The sequence below is a fragment of the Mixophyes fleayi genome, chromosome 3, assembly GCF_038048845.1.
Source record: "Mixophyes fleayi isolate aMixFle1 chromosome 3, aMixFle1.hap1, whole genome shotgun sequence".
NCBI classification, from domain to species: Eukaryota; Metazoa; Chordata; class Amphibia; order Anura; family Limnodynastidae; genus Mixophyes; species Mixophyes fleayi.
In genome coordinates this window covers 289,409,728-289,436,289 of record NC_134404.1, presented here as the reverse complement: position 1 = coordinate 289,436,289, position 26,562 = coordinate 289,409,728, and the positions used below count along the sequence as shown (strand labels likewise).

The 26,562-nt window shown below is 40.7% G+C and overlaps 1 pseudogene; it reads right to left on the bottom strand.

Annotated features, from left to right (window-relative positions):
• Positions 1–4,329: 4,329 nt before the first annotated feature.
• Positions 4,330–7,774, bottom strand: LOC142143247 (RNA polymerase II elongation factor ELL pseudogene; annotated as a pseudogene).
• Positions 7,775–26,562: the final 18,788 nt, after the last annotated feature.

Below are 26,562 nucleotides of genomic sequence, written 5' to 3'. Positions count from 1 at the left end.
CCTTAATCCCATTGAGAACTTGTGGTCAATCCTCAAGAAGCGAGTAGACAAACAAAAACTCACAAATTCTGACACACTCCAAGCATTGATTAGGTAAGAATGGGCGGCCATCAGTCAGTATGTGGCCCAGAAGTTGATTGACAGCATGCCAGGGCGAATTGCAAAGGTCTTCAAAAAGAAGGGTCAACACTGTAAATATTGACTCTTTGCATAAACTTAATGTAATTGTCAATAAATGCCTTTGACACTTATGAAATGCTTGTATTTTACTTCCGTATACCATAGCAACATCTGACAAAAAGGTCTAAAAACACTGAAGCAGCAAACTTAACAATACAATACATGAAAAACAATACTTGTGTCATTCTCAAAACTTTTGGCCATGACTCTAGTGGTCTGACTCTTAGTTTTAAAATAGCTGGGAGCTAGTTTTTCCCTCAATGTGTCAAACCTATAAATGTTTTTTAAGAAGAGTGGGCTTCAAAACTTAATATAATTTCAATAGTGAAAATTTTTTAGTAATATATTATAAGTTATGTTTTTATTAATATATGTTCATTTCTAATCTTATAGGAATAAGAATTGTACATAAATGACATAGATTGGTAATCTAAAGCTTTATTAGACCCATCTTTTGAACTAAAAGAGGATTCCTATCAAGCTGTGCCACTTCATTAAAATATTTAAACAAATCTTTAGCTTGTTATAGAAAATTTCATTGGTTGAATAATTTCTACAAATTCTTAAAGATTGGCATGGTACCATTCCATGATTTCAAATGGTTACTCTTGATATTGGAAAACATGTAGCATGGGTTAGAATATTTGGCGAGACTGATCAGTCCTACACCCATCTTTATAGTGTAATTGTCCCAAGTGTAATGTTTTTTTTATCCACGGATAAAAGTGATCACATGAAAAAATAAATAGCTATTATAATCTACACTTTTTTAATGCTTTCCAGGTGAATGCTATTGCCCACAGCTGAGAGTGTGATATTGAGATAATGAATAGTAATAGAACTGTAAGAGTGTGTAAAAACAAAATTATAAGTATTATTCTTCAAATGTATAAAAAATTCCTCAATTTATTTAATGTCATCCCAAATAAATATAATGACCGTAGCGCATCAAGTTATCTAAATACTCATTACCCCACAGATATTGATCCTCAAAGGCACCCATCTATAGGTCTGTAAAACTTGGAGCGAACCTGGTACCCATAACTGTACCAAGTGTTTCTAAAAAAATAAAAAGTATGATAAAATATAAAATAATTATGGACGAGAATAAATGATCTCGTGATTTCCACATCTTATGAAAGACTTTTGTAAATAGTTTTCAAACATTGGAGGTGAGGAATGTTGATATAAAGACACTGCATGTTTCCATATGTTATCTTTAATCAAATTCAAAAGATGTGTAGTATCTATTACATGAGATTGCAGAGATACAATGTAAGGTTGTAGAAATAATTAACATAAGATAATAAATCAGTAGTGAGAGATCACTAAAAATAGTAGGGCTCTAGAGGGGGGGGGGCTTTGGGGCAAAGTGAAGGATTTATAAACCTTAGGTGGGGATAATGGGTTGTATTCATCTTTTACACCCTGAAGTTTGTTTACAATAAAATGTTGCACCATTACATTGACGCCTAGCCTCCTCCACAAAATCTGTTGAATCATGATTCCACCCTCCTGTCTCTTCTGTTATATCAATAATAATAGATGTAACTATAGTGAGTTACTTAATTGCCTTAAATTCAAGTGGAATGAGATATAGAGCTTTTATTATTTTCTATCACACACATTTAAAATCATCCAATGTAACTTTATAAAATTGATCAGTATAAGTACTTTTATTGTGTTGTGGAGAGAAGCTGGATGGCAGCCTGAATATAGAGGGCTTTGATTCAAAAATAGTTCAAAGTTTTTTTTATATAAAACAAAAGCAACAGGATTGTCAACAGGAGTACTGAACATTCCATCAGCATTCTCATCTAAGAGTTCTGTTAGAATTTATAAGGGTACTCTGTCATCTTTACCGAGAATAATTGGAAGGGAATAAAATATCTGTTTTAATTTTTTTACATGCCAAAAAACTTTTTCTGCAAAATGATCTAATATATCTATTGAGCACAACAATCATTTCAGATGTTAGGTTTAGTTGTTGGAGCAAATTTCAAACCCTTCCCTAAAAGTTGCAATTGTGATGGGGTGAGAACCTTTGAAGACAATTTAAATATATCTATGGGATATAGAAATGCATTTTTAGTTCCATTTGATGAATCTAGATCCCCTTCTTTTACCTCCTATATCTGAGTCCCTTCTGCTTTTTGGGGTAGCCAGATGTAGAGGATCATATCAGTTTGAGTGGTACATTGGGTTCTATGTATGTGGATAAATAGTTGGATCTAAAAAAGAAAAGCTGTGAGTTTGAAAATCTTTAGGTCTAGCACATGTTTTAGATAAATTTATTTAACCTCAGGTCTATCATTTAGAAGCAGATCTTATGCATGCACCATAGCAGGGGATCTATAACTAAATTCTTATTCAACAGTTATTTGTGGGGATGCTTTTCTCTCAAATGGGGAGAATAACTGGAATTCTTAAAGTAGTACCTCCATTGTTTATTTTATGAAATCATTTATATAAATGGTGTTTCTTGTCATGATAAGCATGAAGCATGGGAAAGAGATATTGGTAAAGCACTTGATAGTGAGAACTGGAAGGAAATTAGAAAACGTTTTGTGATCAATAAATATAGGTATCAGAGAAAACTCCTACAAAGTATATATCAGATGATATCTAGTATCCTCCAAGCTACACTGTATGTTTCCTCAGTTCTCTGAACTTTGTTGGAGGAACTGATTGATGATTAGTAGGTTACTTTCAGCACATTTGGTGGGACTATCCAAAACTGGATTATTTTTGGACATGGTCTCTGATCTTATTGAACAAATTACTAAAATTCAGCCTAATAAGGATAACTAAATTCTATCAGTCATCAACAAGAAAACGTAATCATGCATATCTGTAAAGCTGCAAAATTTCAAATAAAAAAAAAAATGTGAAAAAAAGCAAATCCCACCCAACAATAGAATATGGTTCATATCCAATGTGAAATATATTAAAAGTCTGTTAAAAAATTTTATTCCCAAGTTTTATAAAGTTTCCATGCCTTGATATTGATATGATGACACCTCTTTGGTATAAATAAAAGGAGATTTGGATCAGAGTTCCCTCTGGAGATTATCATTCCTGCCCTCACTTCCCTGAACCAGATAAATCTTTCCACCACAAAATCCTTTTTTTGCCTCCCCAGGCATTGACCTTATTTATAATTCTATAGTTGAGTTCTTTATATCATTCTTTATGTATTATTTTTAATCGCTAAATTTCTTGTATTACTAAGTTACCTCCATGGGAGGTTCTAGGTGTTATGCTACTTAGGCTATTTGGTATAATGATTACTATTGTATTTGTCATTTATGACAATTAGAGGCAAGACTTTTCTTATCCTTAGCGATTTGCATGGTTTAGTACTGTCTACCACGGAGATGTGGAATCTAGCGAGAGGTGAAGGTATTCACCAAAAACCCCAGCAAGGAGGTTTGGTCTTGACTGCTTCAGCCCCGCAAGTTGCGATTCTCTGGGTGGGCATCAGGTGTGACCGGTTGAAGATGGTGTAGGTTTTGTACAGGTAGAGGTATATGGATGACCAGGACAGATGGAAGGCTGGAGACTCTGGTTACCCAGGTATGATAGGTGACTGCAGGTATAGGATGTCTGGATTTCCAGGTTAAACTGGGAAGCTGTTGACTCTGGTTTTCCGAGTTTGACAGATGACTTTCAGGTATAAAATTCCTGGATTGCCAGGTTAAGCTGAGCATCTGGAGACTCTGGTTTTCCAAGTGTAGACAGGTAACTGCAGAGAACCAAATAATCCTCAACTGAGCAGACTGAAGGACAAGAAGAGCAATTTAGGGAAAGGCACAGGTGCCTTAAATAACAGAGAGATGAAGTGGGGGAAATAACTAAGCAGCCTATGGCTGAATGACAGAGTAGACAAAAGAAGGGTAGAGTAGACATGCAGAGACCCGAATCCAAGGTGACGCCCATCAGTGAACGGACATGGCACCTCAGCGCCGGGAGAAGAGGCAGTGGCTGCCAGGTAAGTGCGCCGGACCCTGGCAGACTAGTCTGCGGGTCCGGTACATGACATTTAGGATCTACTACATTTTATATTATACTTATTTATATGGTTTGTGACACACGCACCCCTCTGGTGAGGCATACAACTTCTTGCTGAGTAACAATGATTTTTTTTTTTTTTACATTTAAATGCATTGTTTTATTATTGGTTTCCAGCAATAATTCAGGAAATAAAAATAGCAAATCCTCTTTTGCATTGTCTTTTTGATATTAGTCCAACCAATGATAAATCGGGAGGGTGGACGGGAATAAAAAAAAATAAAACTGGTTTTGTGGAGTATCTTCCACTACTTTGTTTGGTAAGTAGGAGACTGTCAAGAATTGAACATAAAGGTAGGCCAACTGCTCCTTTTTGTAAGTACTTTCACTGGTGCTGTCGGAGCTATGGGTAACTGCAAAACATTTACCAGAAAAAAAGAGGAAGGAAAAAACAGTTATGTGCCCAGGTGCAAAGATACTGCTACCTGGACATGGGCATTAATGACAACTCTGGACCTGTTGTTGGTCATATTGTGCAATCTGTTTTTTTTATGTGAGCCAGTTTATTGTGGAGATATTCACAGCGGTTCTTCTCTTCACTGTATTTTGAATTGGATTTCTTAATTTTTCGATACTCTTGTAAGATCTGATCATGGATAGTCTTGTAATCTTCAGTATCCAGGGAAAGTTGTTTCAGCTGAAAGTCCAGCTGCGTAAATCTGCTTGTTATTCTCTCTATCCTTGAATATAAATCTCTGTATTCATTGTACTCTGCATTGAAGTCATTCTTGCTTCCGGTCAAGTATCCTTTTTTTTTTTTTAAATTCTTTTTTTTATTGAAGAAATTAAACAGCTTTTACAAACATATCTATTTTGCATTGAACGATGCATTAAAGACATTTATAAATATTGCATATAAAGATACGATTACATGAATTAGACTTGACAGTGCATCAGTATAGAACAAAATACCGTTTAGTATACTATAATACACCATTAAGGGATGGGGGAAAGACAAAGAGGGAGAAAGACAGGGAAGGAGGGATAGATCAGAGGGGAGAAAAGGGGGGAGTGGGGGGTAGGAGGGGGGGTTCACCCATTCCACTGAGAATATAGTGGTGAATCCTTAAATTCGAGCCATTTGAACCATATATGGTAATACTCCCTATATTTGTCTCTTGATGAGTAGAGTATATCGTCCATCAATCTATAGGATTCTAAGCGGGCAAACCACTCTTTGATGGTAGGAATATTCTGCGATCTCCAATGCACCGGAATCACGGCCTTTGCCGCGTTGCTAAGATTTTTAATTGTTGATTTTTTATATTTAGAGATGGATAATTTATTATGATTCAATAACCAGTATTTGGGGCAATTAGGTGGTTCAACGCCCATTATTTCCTTAGAAATTGAAAGGACTGCATCCCAGAAAGTTCTAAGAGCTATGCATTCCCACCATATATGCAACGGAGTACCTGGCGCCGACATACATCGCCAGCACATGTTTGACACCCCAGGAACCATCTTAGCCAACTGGTTGGGGCATCTGTACCACCTAGTCAAAATCTTATATTGTGTCTCCACCACCCGTACACTGACCGAGCTTGACTGAGTGCGTAAGAAGATATTTTTCCAATCTTGCTCAGGTATCGAGCAAGTCAGCTCCCTCTCCCATTCTCGAATGAAGGTGGGTTGTTTATTATAAGCATGTTCAATGAGGATACTGTAAATGAGAGACAAAGTATGGCTAGGGTATACTGCAGTGGTACATAAAGATTCAAACTGAGTAAGTGGCCGCCCCACCGACTCTCGAACCTCCAAGGATCCCAGAAAATGGCGGAGCTGTATATATCGCCAAATCTCCACATTTGGTAGTTCCCATTTAGCTTGGAGAGTGGTGAAGGGTAAGACCCCAGACGCGTCCACCAGCTGGCCGGCCCTGCGGAGCCCTGCCCCAATCCAACATCTAAATATCTGTCTAGTAAGTCCTGGGGGAAACTCTGGGTTGTCAAATATTGGGGTCAAAGGCGAATGTCGTGAGGAAATGTGAGGAGTCGCGCGTAATTTGGCCCATCTAGCCAGGGTTGGTGAAACGGTCGGGTGAATGACTTTAGGAAGTGAGTATAGCCATGGTGAGAACTTAAGTGCCTTGCCTACAACGTAACTCTCTATCCAGACCCATTGCTTGTCCAGTCTCTGTCTTGTCCAGTCCACCACCCTATTCAGCATGGCCGCATCGTAATATAATGCAAAGTTGGGGAGTTGTAATCCCCCAGCGTGCTTCCGCATATATAAAATGTCATGTTTAAAACGGGGGCGTCTCCCCTTCCATACAAAGTCCCTAATTGCTTTATGTAGTGTCTTGAACCAAGAAGTGGGAAGGTGTATAGGGAGTGTTTGGAGCAAGTAGAGGACCCGTGGTAATACATTCATCTTGACCACATTGACTCTCCCTATCAGGGAAAAGCCCTTTGGACACCAATTTCTCAGATCCCTACAAATTGTATTGGTCATGGGAATAAAATTGTCCTCAAAAATCTTTGTGTTGTCCTTGTTGATAAACACCCCCAGATATTTAAGTCGTGAGGGATGCCACATGAATGAGAATGCTGGCTTCAGGCCTTCAACCACTGCCTCGGGCGCAGAGATGTTGAGTGCTACCGATTTTGAGTAGTTAATTTTAAAGCCAGACAGCTCGCCAAATTGTTGAAATTCTGCCACTAAGTTAGGAATCGAAACCACAGGGTTAGTGAGGATTGCCAGGAGGTCATCTCAAGTATCCTTTTTAGCAGCTGCTGGTCTCCTACAGTCTTTCAAGGTATAAGTGCAGTCTTTGGCACTTCGATTTGCCACCTGTTGCAGGAGGCCATCCAGCAAATCCTTGTCCTGCATGGAAATACCATCCTTTTGAAGGCGCAGAATAAGCTCAGGCTTCTTGTACTGTTTAAGGGCCAGTAAGTGCATCACCCTGTCTTTGAAGGGTCGATTAAAAAGATTGATGGAGCTTTTCTTGATTGCGCTGGCCAGGGTTGACTGGTGTAGGTCGCTTTCGAGACGGAACAGCATCAAAGACACCTGGAGCTGGTTTTCGGACTTGAACTTTTCTGCCTCCATAACGGCCACCCATTTTGATGACTATGGCACTTCTGCTCTTGTTCTCCTCTTCAGCCTGCGCCATGCTCTGCCGCGCTTTCTGATAGGAGTCGTCTGTGGCACATACAGTGATTTTATCCTGGATGCTGCCCAGACAGTCCAGCGTGATATTTCCATTGCTTTGAATGTACTGCTGGATGCAGTCGAAACTCCCTTGAGCGCTATCCCTGCCAACATTTGATAGATAAAACGGGAAAGTTCACACTTCCGCAGGGCACTCTGGTCGAGGAATAGTAATTTGCCCTTGACTACCTTGAAATCGGATTGCTGGCTTCAAACTTATTGAGCCCTGGCTGTTCTGGTAGCTCTCAAAGGCCCTCAGGGCGCTGTCGGTGAGCTTGACGTGGAAGACGGACACCCTCCCTCCGACCCTCCCACAGGACAACCCGTAACTCCGTCCCTACTGCAGCGCCGCCATCTTAACAACACCATTCCCACAGTCGCCACTGCTCGCCCTGCTCCCCACTTCGAGTAACAATGATTTTACTGTTACATCACAACAAAAGGCATACACTTCCATCAGGATGACACCAGGCAACACCGGCTAGACATAGTCCTCCTCTCTAGACACTGGCTACTGTCTGACATTGGTCACCCTGCACAGTAGCACAATGCAGGTTTAAATACTTTACACCCCTTCTCCCCCCTTTATTGACAGGTGAGACTCCCACCTGGTCCTTAGAAAGGGGTCTCTTCTGGTGCTCTGTTTGATCCTTCTCACTGCAGACACACCCAGTCAGCTGTAAAAGAAAAACATATCCAAAGCACCTCCACCATGTAAGTTAAATCACACTTTATACTTTTACTTTGTACCACATGTCTTACACACCTTTAAACTAGGTGCACTACTATACATGTGTGTAACCCTGTCTGCAGCCTTTACCTGCAGACTGTAAGCTGAATAAGTAATTCCTCTGTGGTTAACCTTGTCACGGGCTAATATTCAAATACTATTGTTTATGTACTGCTAAACAATTTTATACACTTATTTATATGATTAAATGTAAAATATTTATTTACTTGTATTCCTCTGTCTTTGATACTTGTTTATAGTGTTGTAATTTTAATATGTCTATTCTTGTATCACTGTTTCTTCCTTAATAGAAAAATGAAATAAAAAAGAACAAATCTGATGATTGTCATTTTGATAATCAATCCAATCTCACATTGCTCAATCCTCTTGCTTACCAATGTACATCATTCTTTGTACAGTGGGTGGTCTCTAAACACCTCTAAAATAACTTTCAACATAAGCATATTTTTTTAAAATTACACAACTTTCTGTCCCCTATAATTTGTAGTCTCAGCCTAGAGTATTATTCCATTTGTTGCTGATGTCCAGGTCATCCTCAAAGGTTCTATCATTATCTAGATACATCTGTAGGGTTAATTTTTCCCACCAATGGCAGGGCTCTGCTTTTAAATTGTTCAATTGTTTAAATTCTTTATAAGATTTACTTTCACTTATGAAACATCAGCATCAGGGAACTAGTAAGGAGCAGGGCTGCCAAGAGGAATTCAGGGCCCCGGTACAACAAATTCATGGGGCCCCCCTTATAATTGAGTAAGTTAAACATTTTTTAAGGGGTGTGGTCATACAATTGGGGGCGTGGCAATGCACCATTGGGGCATAGCTAGCACATCAAAATCACTAGTTCCTGAATTCACCGGAGCGTGACATATGTCCAAGCACTCCTGACTTTCAGGACATCTAGAACCACAGTGTAGTATAGAAAGAATGCAGTGTGTACAGAAAGAGTTCAGTCTTGGCCTGCACCTTACATTGGGCACAACACTCTCCAAAAATTGGCATTGTCCCTACTAGAATCACAACATTTCACACACTATGCTGCTCTCCTACCTGTTCTTCTCACTTTCACCACCTGTGGCTGCTGTTTTCTTCAGTTGCGGCTTGTCTGGATCCTGGAATGTTGGAGGACCTATTTGAAAAAAAATGGCTACATTTAGAAAATTGCAGCCAGCCCTGGCGTTAAATCAGTAGTACCCACGATTAATAAATAGGCCTTCCTCCAGCCCAAACACTAAAATAATAGTATTCACATTTAATAAATAAACCTATTCCCTTCCTGCAAACAGCAATACCTATTTCCCGTAACCATCACTGCCATTAAATAATTCATAGTCACGTTTAATAAATAGACCTCATTCTCCCCAAACTCACCCCCACATTCAATAGCCCCCAAACCACCCCATCTTAAATTAATAGTCCCCACTATTAAATTGCCTCACCACAACCCTACAAACAAAATAGCACCCATTAATTAGCCACCACCTACCTCACACACACTACATTGCAACAAGCCCCCTGTGCCATCACACACACATTACTGTGCCCCTTCATCACAACTACACTGCGCCCTCCATGCTGCTTTCCCCCCTTTTTTTTTTTACTCTGTGCCTCTCTGCCCCTTTTTTTTTTACTCTGTGCCTCTCTCCCCTTTTTACTCTGTACCTCTCTCCCCCTTTTTTTACTCTGTGCCTCTCTGTCCCTTTTTTTTTTACTCTGTGCCTCTTCTCCCCCTTTTTTTTTTTACTCTGTGCCTCTCTGCCCCTTTTTTTTTACTCTGTGCCTCTCTGCCCCTTTTTTTTTTCTCTGTGCCTCTTCTCCCCCTTTTTTTTTTACTCTGTGCCTCTCTGCCCCTTTTTTTTTACTCTGTGCCTCTATGCCCCTTTTTTTTTTACTCTGTGCCTCTTTCCTCCTTTTTTTTACTCTGTGCCTCTCTGCCCCCCTTTTTTTTACTCTGTTCCTATCTCCCCCTTCTTTATAGCACTGTCCCTTTCTGTTTTCGTCCCCTTGACTTTCCGTTTCTTTACTTACCTTTTGTTAGCTTCTTTCTTGTCTTTTCTTCTCTTCTGTCTTCTCTTCTTTCTTCTGGCTTGGTCCTCTCTGCGGCGCTCCTCACTGACTGACGGGCATGACTTGATGATGTCACGCCCGTCAGAGAGTATGTTTTTTTTTTTTTGGTTTTTGTTTTTTTTTTTACCCGGGCCAGGGCCCCCTGGAATGGCGGGGCCCGGGTAAAATGTAACCGCTCCCCCCCTCCCTCGGCGGCCCTGGTAAGGAGACATAATCTGTTGTAGCAAGTTAGTTCAGATATCTCAAGTAAAACAGAAATAATGCAGCCCAAAGGTGCAGATAAACAGAAGCAAAAAGAAAATGTCAAAGACAAACCTAAAGGGCACTAACTAAAAACACACTTAACAATTTTACCGATAACCAGACTGCTGTCTTCTAGGAATAGATTTGCAAACTTCAAAAACACACACAAATAAATCAGTAGACAGCACCACAGGTTATGGGGAAAAATTATCTAAAAAAAATATAAAATAAAGTATAAATAAATAATTACAAAAAATAAATAAGTATTAATATACATAAAAATACAAATGAAAATAATAATTGCCCAGTACCTATTAAAATAACAACATTAACATGTATTATAATAAACCAGCATATAGAGTGCACAAGATAGAATAGCTACTTGATAATATATGAATCTTAATTAATAGAAATATTTAACAAATGCTTAGGATGTCAATATTGAAGGATGCTGATGATAATTGGACAGATTGACTATAATGAAATATACACGAGAAGAGGCTCAAATGACATGTAAAACCTGTTGTGCCCTCTACTGTTTGTTGTGTTTTGTGTACCTTTTGCATATCTATTCTTATAAGATACCTTGTTATAGGTATAATTGCTCAGATTCAAGCTGTCATTTTGTAGAATGTACTAAATAAATGATAACTTGAATTTGATTGGTTGCTATAGGCAGCAACTACTCTTTTTCAAACCCGCACTTTAGTTAAAATACCCCTAGACTTTTCCTCGCATATTGATGCTGACAACATAATTTCAGAATCAAGAGAACGTCTGCTCAACTTGCCAAATATTCCAAATGCTTTTAACTGCTGTTTGATTTCCTCTTCAAGATCTCTGAATTAGCATGTCCTTTCCAAGGTTCTTTACCTGATAATTTATTCAACAAAAGATTCTGTTTTCGTTTGCATGGCTGTGGTGAAAATATACTTTGCATGTGATGAACTGATTTTTGGATCCCTATATTGGGAATATTACTTGGTGTCTGCTTCAGGCATGTTTTCATACATTTCGTACATTGTAAATCCTGCACCCACCAGAAGCATTCTTTTATTTTACTGTCAAATTTTATACACATAGCTTCTATAAAATGATTGTTTCCATAATTCAGAATCTTTGCTTTGCCTTTGTTAGACAGAACATGACGGCTGCAGAGTACTTGGTAAGAGCAGTTAGTACTCCATGATATACCGAGTACAGGCCGAGAAGCCTGAGAGATGTGAGCTGGGTAATAAATAAACCAGTGTGTATTCAGGAGGTAGAAGCCAGCTGTAATGTCATCAGACATCTGACAGACAGTTGCTATGAGACCACACGGGTCCAGCAGTTCAGAAGAGTGATGTATTTACATAATTTATTGATGTACTGCATGCACCAGAACTAGGCAAGTAGATCATCAATGAAGGGACATGGTAAGAAAAAGGTTTTCTTTTTATTATGTAGATTATATAATTCCACATTGTTTGGGGGTGATTATATCCCTTTAGGAAGTGATGTGCTTTGGCCTCAAAGCTCAACTTTAATATTGTATATTGTATTTTAGTAACCATATTAAATTTCTTGATTTACACCGCACTAGACATTTATAGCATGATTATTACTAATGTGAAAGAGAAAAGCTGTGTGTTTGATTAGTGTTTTCCATTTTCTTGTTGAATGGATATCCAATGACTGATATGAAGCTGGTCAATCTTATATATTCTCTGTATAGGTTCTATAGTTTATTTTCTAGTTTCATATTCTGATTAAATATCTATATATGAGTGTATCAGGTTTGCTACAGCCCCACTGTAACCATGTCAGACTGTCCAGCACAATTTACAGTGGGAATGGTCACTAAAGGGTCTATGATGAGATGATGATAACAGAACAAGTATTACGGCAGTACGTGTACAGCAGCGATGCCTGTTACACAGACTTCCTCAAGCTTTCACTTTTTTTTTTGGTGCTGCCACATGTTCATAAAGGCAGGAAAACCGCTATAAATTTAGGACAAATGAAAGTCAATGATGTTGTTCCCATCCTTGTGTTCTAAGATGTTATCACTGTGTTTCAAATGTTAGAAAGCAGCATATGCTATTTCTTGTACATTAACACATACTACCACTAAATAGACTGTATTGGTAAAATCTTCACACGTGGAAAACATGGAAAACTGTTTAAAAAATATATTGCTAAAAAGCTTGTTCATTTTCATGCATTTTAATCTATTTTCCCAGTGAACAATATAGGAGTGGATCCTTACATTTATTAGCCTTTAAGCCTATTTTTATACTGGATTAACTTTTTTTGCATGGGGCAACATAAGTAGGTTTAGAACATGTAATATATGCTTCGTGTTCTAGCTGCAGAAAAATGTATTATTATACATTTAAATTTATAGAACTTTCAACTGCATTGTAATCATCTTTGCTATTACTTATGAATGTGCATTTCATTTTCTTGATTGTCCATTTAACTTGTTTCATATGCCATATCTTAAAAGTATCTCTACTCATAGTAGCCAGCTTTTTAAAATGATTGGTGGTGTCCACGTTAACCTTCCCCCCTGACATAGGACTAAAAAATGCCCTGCATAAACAAGGTTAGTGGCAGCAGCACAAATATTGGGGGTGCTTAATCACCCACAGCACAGACAATGCTGGCTCCTTTGCCTCTAGTGCTTGAAATGCTTTGCAACACTATATAAATATTTATAGTAAATAAAAAAGTTTAATTTTATCATAATAATTATATTATTACAGGATGCAATGGATTCCTTTTCATACTGTGATATCAGCTCAGTATTTCTAACCAAAACAATAGACAGAATAATATCTCCAATGGCCGTCCAGCTTTGTCATTTGATCATCTCACTGGAATGTGATGGCATCAATGATACTAGGATAAGTGGTGACTTAGATCAGATGGCTGAGGAATTAGCCAAAGCTACAGAGCAATTTGCTAACACATCTATCAGGTATGATTTATTATTATTCTTTTTATTATTATTTACGGTACAGTAATACAGAGGGGAATATGGACATTGATACATAAGGCACAAATGCTTGAATTGTAAAGCCACATTTGTGTGTTAAGCTACTCCCTAAACAGATGTGTTTTTGAGCCTATATTAAAAAGAATTGTGTAAACATATAAGCAACTAATACAGAAAATGATTGTGGAAGTCTCATGTGAACTGGATGGCCAGTATAATAATTTGGGAGAACCTGTTCGTGAGGGTTGCAATACTCGATTCAGGAGAATCTATGCAATATTTGTTTTAACACAGTTTTTAATGATTAGAAATTGTATATTGAATATGAGGGGCAAAGGAAAATGTAGAATAATATATAGCCCCAAAACAATGGCATTGTGGTCAGGGAGTGCTGGCAGGGTTTACACAAAAGAGATTTTGGCATCATGGATGCAGTAGGACTGGTAATACATACTGTAATAATAAGAGCAGTTACTAGATCCTACACCTGATCAGTGGGTAATACATGGTCTCTAACCCAATAGTGTTTTATTTCCCCTTTGTTATTTGTCTAATGTAAATGTAATATAAATATTAAAAGAGAACCCCCTTTTAATAAATTCATCCCCCCCGTATAGCGAAAAGGGGGCCTCTCCAGCAGCATTTAGGACAGTGACATTGCAGTTAAAAGATCAGAATACATACTACAATATTACAATCCATTCAAGTCACTCTGGAGTTCCATGACTAATATAAATGCTTTTAGCATGTAGCCCCAAATTTTACAGAGTTCCTTGGTGACTTTTATTATGTGTTTAGTATACAGTCTTATTGATATGCATTAGTAATAATTCAAAACAAATATGCCGTTTCATAATGAGAGTTTACACTGAAATCTTCCACTTTGAATTTGGTATGTGTCACAATACCCTGGTAAATGTTGGTTCCTTACCCTGTGCCTACCAATATGAAAAGCACCCCAGTGATTTCCAGGAATGATCCCACAGTTCACCGGGTTCAGTATTAGCTTTAGCCTTAGCCACAGCAAAGTAGATATTCAGGCAAATGTAAATATAAAACACTTATATAATATAAAAATCGATAACTGCCAAAAGGCTAAATCACTTTTAACATGATAAAACAAAGCGACCATAATGTGAACAATGTTACAAATCATGTAAGACACACCTAAGAAATCCAGGACTGTTCCACAATGGATTGGCTTTCTCTTGCTCTACCGCTAAAGTTACAATGGTTCATCCCTGGTGTCATCCTGCTTTTACTGGGGACACACTTTGTGCAAAAAATGCAGACTTTGCCTAGGAATGATGAAGGAAATAGCTAATGATTGATCTACCTCCTTTCTCAGCAGTGACAGTCCAGTGGGAACCATAATCCCAGTACCCCAAGTACTGTCCATCCCAAGTCTTGTTCATCCTCTTTGGCACTGATTCATACACCTCCCCTGTTTCACAAGTTGGGGTTCTATGAGTACGGGTGTGTGTGTTTTAGACAAAGGTTTAAGGCTACCTATACCTTGACTGGCTAGGGATTTTGCCATTTCACCTCTGGCTTTCCAACTGTGACTGGCTCTGCAGACCTAGGAAATAAGAACATTAGGGGGAAACACTAGGAGACACAACAGTCCATGATCATTCCACTATGGGAAGGGGGATTAGGTTACCTTCCCATTGCATTCAAATCCTGGTAGCCCATCCTCGAGCACAGGAACAGTCTTTTTGCAAACAGTAAGTTGACTTTTCCTGGAGGGAGAAATGCCCTGACCTTAGCTCTTTTTGGAACATTTGTACTTATACCACCAGAAAAGGATAACATTTTACTCTTATAAGCCTTGGAATTACACTAAGGTGGTTACAGCTCTCGTGGGACAATTACATGCATAAACATTTTTCACACAATTTAACATGAACACAAATGGTATTTAAGAACAGTGGGGAAATATCTCATCCTACCGGACAAGAGGGGTTTCCAGGTAGGCTTACCCTTCATTAACTGTGTGTGATTCACACCAGTTCATCACAAGAGGTGACAAATCTAGGTAATAACTATAACTACAGCAGTCTGTAGGATGGCTATGAGGACCAACATTGCTGGGGCCCTGGAACCCAAATAGAACATGTGAATCTAAATGCCATCTTTGTCTGGCTGGCATATTTGCACTTTGGAAGATTAGGTATTGAATTTGTATGATGTAGATGATTTGTGAGTGTGCCTTGTAGGAGCTGTAACCCTTTCCAATTTTTGGTAGTAATTTCCAGTTTGGCAAAAGATTTTAAAACTGCATTGTTTTAAACAAAAATATGAATGTATATGTATAATTGCATGGTCAGAAAAACTACATATTGTTTATCCAAACAGGCTGGCAGCAGAGTGTGATGATGGAATTCTGAGGCAAGAAATGGAACAAGCAGCAAAGGCTCTTCTGCTATTTGGGAAAAACTTTCTCTTGTCAGCACAGAAACTGATCATTCAACCCACTGTTCGGAAGCACCAAGAGGAGTTGGTTGTTGCAACACAAAACATATTGACAGGAACTCTGAAGGTGTGGTAATACATTAGATAGATATGCCATGCATACAATTAGGATTTTTTTAGAATAATCCATAAATGTAGCTCATTGGTACTTATCTCCGTTACATTGTATATTCTATTAAAAGCTAATTATTGCTCAAGTTTTTCAATAACATGGTATAAAAGAACATAGACTACTACGCATAGAAATCAATGATATTATATTTGATCGGTCTAGTGCATAGTGTTAGCTTTCATCTGTTAATCCTTTAGTTCCTTAGAGGATGATATATCATATACAGTTTTGTTACTCAGGGTGTCACGGGCACTAGGAGTCTTTACCCAGGGATCACCAGGTGATAGGCTTACCAGAGCAGTATAGATGGTAATATGGTACTCTGGTAGCAGGGTGATCACGGAACAGAAAATAGCAGATGATGAGATGCTCAGGAAAGTCTATGACTAGCAGCACTGGCAATATGGAGGTAATAATACACGAGGAACTGTATGGACAAAGGACACGTGCAGGTAGTCAGTGGTCTGCGGTAGCAAGTTGTACCACTGCTATAGTGAGGAGGAATGTCCAACAGAAACGAGGAGGTGATGAGAGTCAGCGGTCTGCGGATAGCAAGTTGTACCGCTGTCTGAGTGAAGGAATGGAATCCAAGTGGAGGTATCCGGGGAGTCAGTGGTCTGCGTTTAGCAAGTTGTACCACTGCTATGTGAGAGGATACTGGAACAGGTGATACTGGAAACAGGGATCAGAGGTCTGCCACTAGCAAGTTGTATCACTGAAATATATATGTGAGGAGGTGCACGGGGAGAGACTGCAACACAAGATATACACGGGCACCTTAAACTTGATCCACAGTAATATGCACAATATATATATATATATGACTGAACAGCACTGCAATAATAGAAAGTCTCTTGAAGTAATCCGGCACGAGATAACACAGTCATTGATGGCAATAGACTCAGCGGATAGCAAACTCCAGAGGAGAACCAACACAGTCCAGCAAGATATGCAATACACCAGCACAGTCAATGAGAAGTATGCATACCGTGGTTCAGAAGCAGGCAGTCAGACAGGAGTGCAGAGATACCTGAACGGCCGGAGGCCGGCAGGATACAAAGTCCCTGGATGGGTGAAGCGGTGGTCTAGTAGGTGCAGCGCACAGGTAGGTAGACCAGCAGGGAAACAAATATACAGGAATCAGTAGAGCGTGGAACTGGACTCCTGGAGGACCCTGGAGAATGGCGATGGTCTAGCAGAGGGGAAAGTAGAGAGACACGAATCCAATGCTGACAGGCGGGTAGAGACCAGCGGGAACACAGGAAAGCGTGGAGAGCGGATCAGCAGTAGATGGATGAGTCGAGCTGAGGAGTAGCAGCAGCAGGTCTCTGCGGACACACGGAGGTAGCCAATAGCAACCAGCAGGTACAGTAACGATGGCACACGGGAGAGCAGAGTTGAACTGGAACTGTTGATCACGGAGAGTAGCGGATAGCAATAGTGGCAGCAGTCTCGAGGAAACACGGGAGAGTTGAGATGAACTGAAGACTGAAGCGCACAGAGGCAGCGGATAGGAATCAGCCAAACAGTCACGATGAAACACAGACGAGTTGCAGGTTGAAGGCTGTAGTGCACGGAGGCAGCGGATAGGAATCAGCTAACAGTCACGATGAAACACAGACGAGTTGCAGGTTGAAGACTGTAGTGCACGGAGGCAGCGGATAGGAATCAGCTAACAGTCACGATGAAACACAGACGAGTTGCAGGTTGAAGACTGTAGTGCACGGAGGCAGCGGATAGGAATCAGCTAACAGTCACGATGATGAACAGATGAGTGGATGTGGATTGAAGACTGTAGTGCACGGAGGCAGCGGATAGGAATCAGCTAACAGTCCCAATAATACATGGTAGAGTTGAAGTGGTTAGAAGACTGTAGTGCACGGAGGCAGCGGATAGGAATCAGCTCACAGTCACGATGATACACAGAAGGGTAGAAGTGGTATGGGAACCACAGTAGTAGAAGTGGTTTGGAAACCACAGAGGTAGAAGTGGTTTGGAAACCACAGAAATCAGCAGCGCTGAATAAACGAGGAAACACCTTCAGAGACTCATGGGGAATGAGACTTCAAGATCAGGCAACGTGGTGTTGACCACAGGTGCTTAATATAGGGAGTGTTGCCTGATCTGCCAATTAAGTTAAAGGAACATACACTGAAGGATTAGAAAGGGCTGCGCATGCGCAGTCCCTCAGGATGGAGGACGACCACGGTTCCTAAATGTCCGGGAAGAAGCACTCACAGTCCGGTGAGTGACACAGGGCCTGTTTTTGACAGTGTTTTAATTATTCCAGTGGTTTTGCCAATGGATAATGCCTCCTTTTAAATGGTAATTTCTCCAAGATTTATGGTTTGTCCCTTTCATCATAGTATTGTAGTAATCCATTCTAGTTTACTCTTTTCTACTCTTATATTTCCTTAATATGACCAAGCCAATTTCATGGTTTGGATTTGTAAAGGCCTTTCCAACTAGTTTATCTTTAAACAGAGGTTTTAATTGAAGGGTATGAATTCTTGAATACTCACCTTGCTGTTTTGACATCAATTGGCTTGGGAAAAGTGTGAAGAGGTTGGGAGGTTTGTTCAGTTCCAGAAAAGATCAGGAAGGTAGCTCACAATCAATGATGCTACTTTCTCCTGCATTGAATGTTTCTTTTCAGAGGTGAAATCTTTCAACATGCCTGGGTTCCTCTGTAGTAACAGCTAGAGGTCTGCTCCCTATAGATGAATTTCCTTTCATGTAACTGTTAACTGAAACAAATATCAATTTCCTAAGAGTGAGTCATGAAGTTGTTAAGGGATTCTAAAATATCTTAAACTGCTTACTCGCCCTTCATTTTGAGAGATTATGTCAGAATGAGTCCTGAAGTCAACTAAGAAAACAGAAAGTGTACTGAGCAACAGACATGGTGCTCTATCGTAAACATAATAAGCCTGTAGAGGCAGAGGATACCCCACCAGGTTTGTTAAAAAACTTTCTACAAGGCTGTATGCAAAAGAGTAGGACCATACCTTTTCCATAAGGGTGAGACCCAGCTACGGATGTCTACAGAGAGGAGGAATATGACATACGCCACCTAGCATACTTGGCACTCAACCTCTCTGTTAGTAGTTGTTGCAGTCTCACCTAGGGTATATTGTCTAAGTATTGTCTGGTTTTTGACAAGGGCCCATGCAAGGATGTAATGGGTTTCACTGCAACAGTTAGACCCCAATAGGCAGCAGATGAAAGTGCGTGGACCAGGAGACAATAGGATAAGACACAGTTGATGTTGGAGACAGGCCAAAGGTCAGTACTGGCAGTACAGGCCCAGAGACAGAAAAAAGGGCAAATGTCAATTTATCACACTGACTGGTTTGGTCAGAAATAGGCCAGGTCCAAGCCAGGTCACTAACGAGCAGTGAGGTGAGCTTCAATAATGGTGCAAAGTAATGAATCACTGTTCATTTGCGTCAAATTGGATGGAATCTGGCCATTTGATGCTCTGGTTGAGTGGTTGAATAAATTCCAGCAATAAACAATGGTCCTGCAGCACTCAAATAAAAATTCACCAGCACAAGAAACATTTTGGTCCATACAGGATATCTATCAAGTCATTATCTGGGCTTGCTAGTACTTTCAGTGCTCATCTTCCAAAGCAAAGAAAGATAATTGTTGAGGATTCCACCATTTAAATTACATTACTAATAATGTACAATTATTCCAACAACACTTCGAATTTCCCGTTTAAGATCAGTGGTGGTTTTCAGTAGATCATGTTAGTTAATATTTGTTTTGACTTCTTTCACTAATTAGATTTAACACATGTAGCTTATTGGCCATTGAATTTCAGTTAGGGTCTTTTATCCCTTAATCTCATCCTACGCTTGCTAGCTACACTTCTTATGAACTGACTTTTTTTGTTACATTTTCAATATATTAAAACATGATAATTGCAGGAGGCCATTTACAAAGCAGTAGGCTGAGGCAAAGTGCAAAATAATCTTTGGTAGTGTGCCTAGATTCTGGCCTAGGTTTACAGGCCAAGAAAGCAGCATTTACAGAGGAGCAGAAGTTTACACCAGCTGATAGGAGGAGCTGGGTGTAGTGAGGACATTCTTGCAAAGTATGAAGAAGTGTCACAGACTAAGGGGTAAATGTATCAATTTGAGAGTTTTCCCGGCAGGTTTGAAAAGTGGAGATGTTGTCTATAGCAACCAATCAGATTCTAGTTATCATTTTTTAGAATGTACTAAATAAATGATAGCTAGAATCTGACTGGTTTTTCAATCCCGCCGGAAAACTCTCAGCTTGATACATTTACCCATAAGAGTCAGATAAGACCCCAAGGTCTGCTTAAATTGATACTACCCACCAAGAGACGTAGAGTCTAACGGAGAGGGAGGTTTTCACCAGGGACCCCGAAAGGGAGTTTGGATTTCGCGGCTTCCTAACGGTAGGTCGTGTCCCCAGGGCCGGATTAACCATAGGGCTAACTGGGCTACAGCCCAGGGGCCTATGGCATCCAGGGGGCCCTTGAAAGTGCTCAGCAGCAGTATTGATCGGTCGGGGGCGGGGGCGCCCCCGGCGCGATCAGTGCTGCTAAGCACTTTCCCTGCAGTCCTTCTCCGGCGCGCTGTAGTCTCCTTACTGAGGAGATCTCGTGAGTCTAACTCTCACGAGATCTCCTCAGTAAAGAGAGTACAGCGCGCCGGAGAAGGAGGTAAGTGCCGGGGTTGGGAGGGGAGGGGGGGGAGGGTGCGGGCAGCTCCGATCACCGGGGGAGGGGCCCTCATGGGGGAATTGAGGCCCCCTTAGCCCAGGGGCCTCCATTCCCTTAATCCAGCCCTGCGTGTCCCTGGAGGGGAGTGATAAGTGAAACCAGATGGAGAACGCAGAGACAGGCCTGGAGATGGAATGTTTGCTGACAGGAATAGCCAGAATATACTGTCTGTGTCACGTATACACAAAAATTACCACTGACTGGTTTTGGCACTGCTAAACTGAGAGGAGCGGAGTCTAACGCACTTCTGGTGTTCACCAGGTACCCCCGCAAGGAGGTATGGGCTTTGCTGCGTGAGGTGCGCAGGTCGCGGTTCTCCCAGATAGCCACCAGTGCAGTGAAATAAGCGTAGTCAGACAGACAGGTTCGGAACCAAGGAAACGCAGTACCATCGAGAATAGGCAATGAGTAGTCAGGAATGGTCCAGGGGTCAAATCCAGTACGGGCAGCAAGGTACAGTGGGAGATCCGGAAGAGTAGTCAAGAAAGCCGAGTTCAGTATTCAGGAGACACACAAGTAATGCAGGGAAGGCTGGAGAGAGGTATGAACCAATACTCTGGCACCCTAATGGTGCCAGAGTGAGGATTATATACAAAGGGAGAGGAAGGAGGAGGAGAGGCGTTTCCAGTGATCAGACACAGCTGATCGCTGGAAGAGTGTCCCGTTGCCATTGGAGCGGACCGCGGCATACTGCGCATGCGCACGCCACAGAAGTCATATGTGTGGAAAGACATCCCGTTGCTAAGCAACGGGGTGAGGGCAGTGATTAGAGGGCGACTGTCTCCGGCACCCCTGAGGGGTGCGGAGACGGCGCCTGACAGTCTGGAACACCCGAAGTTGCTGCGAAGGATCACTGGAAGATGGGATGGTCTTCTGGAGGGTACTGCACTGAGGTCATGGAGAGCTGGGAAGCCCCAAGTCAGGATCTCTGGAAGACGGGATGGTCTGCTGGAGGGTACTGCCCTGAGGTCCTGGAGAGCTGGGAAGCCCAGAGTCAGGATCACTGGAGGTGCGATGGTCTGCAGGAGGGTATTGCACTGAGGTCCTGAAGAGTTGGGAAGCCCCGAGTCAGGATTGCTGGAAGATGCAATGATCTGCAGGAGAGTATTGCACTGAGGTCCTGGAGAGCTTGGAAGCCCATAGTAAGGATCGCTGGAAGATGTGATGGTCTGCAGGAGAGTATTGCACTGAGGTCCTGCAGAGCTGGGAAGCCCATAGTCAGGATTGCTGGAAGATGCGAAGGAATGAGTGTAGTTTGCAAAAAGCCATGTCAGCGCATGCGCAGAACCCCCGACAAGATGACGCCCGGCCGGGAGAGCCGTGGGACTCGTGCAGGAGAAGAGAGCATCTGCAATAGGCAGGTAGGAGCGTCGGACCCTGACCAAGCGATCAGCAGGTCCAGTGCATGACAAGAAGGAGCACAACTGCATCTATATTTGCGTGTAAATCCCTGTCACTGTGTGTAGTGTGTGGTGCTAATGTTACACAGTGCACCTTCTTCTCAAGCCCTGGCTAGCTGATGTGCATGGGTGTAAACTATCAGGGGGTCCCTGCACATGAAGGTGTTTCTATGTAAGTAGTGGGACACAGATGATGTCACTTTGTGGTGCAGTGCAATAAAGGTCAGAATAATTTGGGCGCCAGACCATCTCTATGAGAAACTGAATTCTACAGTCCTCTTCCTCCAGCATGATAATCATAATTCTTGCAGCAATACAGAAATATATGCAGCGCCTTACTCTCTCCAGCACAGTTCTTATTGAGCAGTATAAATTTGGTTACAAGTATATCTCCTTACTCCTCCTGCACAGTACTTAATGTTATCTAGATGTAATATAACAAAGTTCACATGTCTCTTACACTCCAGTACTCCATACTTCACTGCAGTTCACCCCTTCTCTGCAGGGGCATTCACTTGGATGCTAACAGGCAGGCAGCTTCTCTGCAATGCAGTTCTGACACACGCTGTGTAACTCTCAAGTGCAGTTCACCCCTCCTCTGTGGGGATGATTTCTCCCTTTGGCTCTGACACTTCTCTCTGTCAACTCACAGCCCCTGGCTCTGACACTTTACTCTGTGTACTCTCAGCCCTGGCTCTGACACTTTACTCTGTGTACTCTCAGCCCTGCTCTGACACTTAAGCTACAATGCCTCTTGCAGCAACCCTCTCTACCAGGGTCTCTTCCATGCAAAATGTCCCCCTCTCTCTCTTGGGGTTCTCTTTAGTGATATGGGGTTCTCTCCCTCACTGGGATTACAGATGCATCCCCTCTGTATATGCAGCAACACTGCTGGTTTTATCACAATACATAGCAGGTTCTACTGGTCACAGTAGTTCCACAGCAACTCACAGTTCAGCCGGAGTCACAGTGTAGCTTATCTCCAACACATATGCAGCTCTTACATGCCATAGTGTATGCATGCTGCCAGCAATTCTCCCCTTCTCCCCAGGGGTCTCTGCTCTGGGGACTTTGCTCCTATTTAGGCACACATTACTTGCCCTTGTGTCACTGGGGTGCCGGTTTCACTAAAATGCTTGTTGCATCTTGCACCTTCCAGTTGCACTGTACTGCAGAAGAGCATTTCTAAGAGCACTTTGCCCAATATCAAACACACAGATTACAAATGTCATATGTAGTAAATACATATTGGTTGTTCCCTCCCTCTCATTAATCATTTAAGGAATAAATGAAGAAAAAAAGAAAAGTTTTATTTAATGAGTGGTTGTAAAGTGGTAGGAAGTTGGACTTCTGATGTCATGATTACACTTTTGCTCGGTGCTCATCTTGAGGGTTTTGCGCCTCGCCGCACACTTTGGTGAACTTCTATTTTTGCGGAGAATAAACATACACAACCATAAGCACTGGGCAGACCATCCAAGGCATTTTCTGCTGTTCATCAAGTGCCCATTGTAAATCGTATTTGCAGTTAAATTTATTAATTCCAGTAATGTTATGAATGCACTCTTTGAGTAAGTGAAAATAAAAAGGTGGAACTCAACAAAGGAAAGGATGGATAGGCAGATTTGTAAACATTTACCTCTCTCATTATCTGCACCACCTCTTAGCCATACATGTACATACATGTGTTCAAATCTTAAATATCTGGCTGTTTGATGCTCATGTCAAACATTCAGATCTGGCAATGCACCATCAGCATAATCACACAATGATTGGCAGATACAGTCACATCACTCTTATGTTTTCAGTACAGATCAGCATGTGATAGACATTTATTGGAAAGTGTTTTTTGGGGGCCTATACAGACTGGAAATGGGGCCAATTATATCTACAGCAGTCTAGTTGGCAATCAAAATTGCAGCATGTATGATTATGAATAATCTCTTTTTCAGTAGTGGGAGGAATAGTTATAATGCCTGTAACTAAGTGACTTTGTAAAAATTGCTTTACATAACATTAGTAAATAAAAGAAAATTATATTATTATCATCTGTTATTTTTTCACATTTAATGTATTTCTTTAATTTACTAAAATATGTCTAGATACATATTACACGGATATGTAATTACCTAGCGATGACATAAAACACTGTATTACCAAGGTGGTAAATAGACACATTTATTATATAATTAAAACCTTCTGAAATACATATTTTGATTATGAGAAAGACTTGGCCAATAAAATATATTGCTTAGTGGACACACTTTCTGCCACGTTTGTGAATACAGCAGCAGATGTCTATGTAAATAAATATATTTTGTTTCTGTGTTCTTTCAATAGCTACTACAACTAGATGATGACGCAGATGTAAGGAAGTTTCATCAAGCCGCAGATTGGCTCTTAGAATGCTTGAAATATCTACAGAAAGCGGAAAGCACGTCACATCTTCTATCTCATTTCTGTGAATTTTCAGATGCTTTACTGTTAGTGAACAGCTTGACCCAGAGAAGAATTCTTGACCTCAAGGATTCCCTGCACCAGCAACATTTGTCACAAACTCTGCAAATACTCAGTAAATGTGTGCCGATGTTATATACAGCAACACAAAGCAACATAAATCATCCATACAATGAGCAAATGATTGATTCAAAGTGGTACATATTTGATCTGGCTGCAAAAACAGTACAGGATCTGAAAAGTTTGTTAACAATTGGGCCAGTGAAACATCAAAGTAATCAGGGGTCATTTTATCAAGATTTGCAACATTTGCTTGAGATATTAACCAATCCAAAGCCAATGGAGCTCGGGAACAGTAACCTAGACTACCTTGTGGGAGCCCTCGTTTTTTACTCCATGTATGTAGCTGATTGTTCAAGACCAAATATAAAACTGCGCCTCATAAAACACTGTCAACATCTTCTGGAACAGAGGAAAAGGCTTTGTGAACACATAAAGGAGTTACAGGAAAGTCCATGTTTTGGGAAAAGTCTTTATCATCTAGAGCAGCAGTGTGCCTCTATGAAAGTCGAGCTTAATCATCTTAACCAAACTCTGGTTTCTACTATATTCTACCAGATTCTAGATGCTTTTGCCGTCAAAGATCCATTAAAAAGTTTGTTAAAAGCTGCCCTGAAGACCAATAAGAAAGCAAGTTTGCACCCACAAAATCTTTTTGCCTCAAAGACTTTCCAGCCACATCTACAAGCATTTCAAAATCACACCGATCAACTGTTGAAGATATCTAGTCTAGTCTTGGCCCAGTGCTGTCAACAACAAAACATTGAAGAAATACAGACTTCAGTTGATTGTTTGTGCAGAGTGAGGGATGAGGTGGTTGCTCTCGTTATTGATACCAACAAGGCCTACTATGAATCTAAAATGTTTGAGAAGGCACAGTCCATTTATCAAAAATGGATTCAAGCAACAGAAAGCCTGATGATCAGTTTTGATGGTATGTTAACTGTACACCAGTTCTTGGAGTTGTCTATCAGGGAGGTTGAGGAGAACAGGTATCGCTGTGAAAAACTCCTGAGAAGTCAGGAAGTGGATCTTTTTCAGCATTATGCTGCTGACTTATGTGATCTGGTTGAACGTTTGGCTCAGGTTGTCAATAGATATGTTGATCAAAGTAAGGACCCTATATTCAGAAATGGCCTGAGGGTATTAGTGAGACAGTTGGAAAGATCACTACTTGACACAAGAACAGCCATGATAAAATGCGTTGAGTCAATTTCCTGTTTAACGACTCAAAAACTTTTCTTGGAAAAAGTTACAAATTTGTTTGACTCTATTCACAATGTTCAAGAGGGTGTAGGTGGCTGTAGACATCCAGATCTACTTAGTCCTTTAAGAACTGAAGCTGGTCCAGTAGGACACAAACCCATGATCGTTGATTTAAATGAATTTGAGGAGGCAAACGAGAGCAATAGTAAGAACCATGGGGCGCACAATACATGTTTATTATATGAAGAATATTTGAGTAAACCCCTTCCTTTAAAAACTAATACACAGGAAACAAGAGGAAACTGGGCAGCTATTGAAAATACAATACAGGCAACAGATCTTCAACCTTTAGTTGGTGAACTTCTAATAGCAATACAGAAACAAAACACAAAAGAGATCCACGTATGTAGTTCTTATCTTACAGAAATCTCCAAGATTTATCTTGAGGTGGCCAAGGATTCCTTCCCTCATGGAGCTGTGGTAGAAGATGACATTGTTAGGTACAAAGACACTGAAGCCCTAATATTAAGTCTTCTTCAGTTTAGTAAGCAGGAAAACATGGCCTCAGGTTTAGGCAGGGGCAAACTTATTCAAACTGCAGTCTTACTTTCACATCATGTTAAAGAGATTAAAACCTGTCTTGTGTCC